Consider the following 1,558-nt stretch of genomic DNA (forward strand, 5'->3'; position numbering starts at 1 on the left):
GGAAAGAGCCTATGAAAATGAGTTTAACCGCGTATTTTAATCGCATATTACAAACTCTGCTTAACAATGTCTGCTTAAATGTTTTTTTTTAAGTTAAAAAGAGGTATTATAGATTAGATAGATAGATTTTGGCATAATCTTATTACACGCACTCCAAATGAAAGAACTGTCATTCCACGGCCGATTAGACAGGAGTTTTTTTCTATCACACATTAAGGTTACAAAACTGAAGAGTCTATGGCGCTACAAGGACTTTAATCCGACCCTGTGCTCTATATACAACTGACGTTATCCAGGATAGCTTCGTCATAATTGAAGTACCAAGTAACCTATCCACCACGTACCTCACATGCAGGGCCTATGAAGGAAAAAGTCAACGAGCGGCAAAGACTTTCATTGGCAGGTAAACCAAATCAAAATGCAACCATCAAGAAGTGATAGCGATGCTTCGATAGATTGAATGGGCTGCTTTTTATACGAGCAGATGGGAGCAATAGGAATTTGCCAACCTTGCCGGGAGCCCATATGAGATGTCAGGGTGGGTGCCGGCCTACGGGAAACGGTGGGTATGCTGCCTTGAAGCATTTTAGTTTACAGAAAGTAACGCAACAACATCATAGTCCACACGTGAATGCTTATTTGGAAGCATACAGCATCTACCAAATGTAAAAAAGCGCCTACAGTATCAGTGGCTCGGAGCGAAATAAATGAAACTAGTTCCATGAAAGGGAACGTCCAGTTCCATGAACAGCGCACCAATGCAGCCGCACGAGGCTGATACACGATCACAATCTACATCACACACTTCTTACAGCAGGAGCGACTGAATCAGTAATGAATATAGATTATGAAAGAACCCATCGGGTGGAAAATTCGCAGTAAAACTTATGCGATATGACGAAGATAGAAATAGGGTATAGTTCGAATGTGCGCCTAAATGAACTGTAGCCACAAATGCGCAGCACGAAAAGTAATTATTTTTAATCTATTCACGTCTGCATCATTCACTGCAGCTGTGAAGGAACAATGTACCGGGACGGAAAATGCTAGAATAAAATTCGCATTTATGATTAAAACGATAAACGCATCGTTTCACCCTACACAGCCGGAAATTCACTTGCTTCAATCGCTTTCAGCAATAAGCATCCGCCTTTAATAATTAGAATGTCCGGAGGGATTATTGTTAATTAATTGGCAACGAATATCCTCGAAAATTACATTTATTGTTATAATCATCTCTCTTATTTAAAAAAAAGTCGAGCAGTCCACGACACATTACTGTTCTTAGCAGATCAGATTTCTACTGCTGGTTATAATGCTGTTGCTATAGTTAATGGAAATGAAGAGTATCTCTCACCGGGCGATTACCTCGGCTGTCTCATTAATATTCTAATTAACAGGCAATTAGCACGTGCACGTGACGCTGTGACAATTAATTATTCCAGCAGCATTTGGAGACCCAATCCCGTCATTATGATCATGCCAATTAAAGTTCTCAATTAATATGAACCTTTCAAAATTATAAATCAGGAGGAGAGAACAGGACGAGAAAGAATAG

Source organism: Priapulus caudatus, unplaced genomic scaffold (assembly GCF_000485595.1).
Source record: "Priapulus caudatus unplaced genomic scaffold, Priapulus_caudatus-5.0.1 Scaffold2489, whole genome shotgun sequence".
NCBI classification, from domain to species: Eukaryota; Metazoa; Priapulida; class Priapulimorpha; order Priapulimorphida; family Priapulidae; genus Priapulus; species Priapulus caudatus.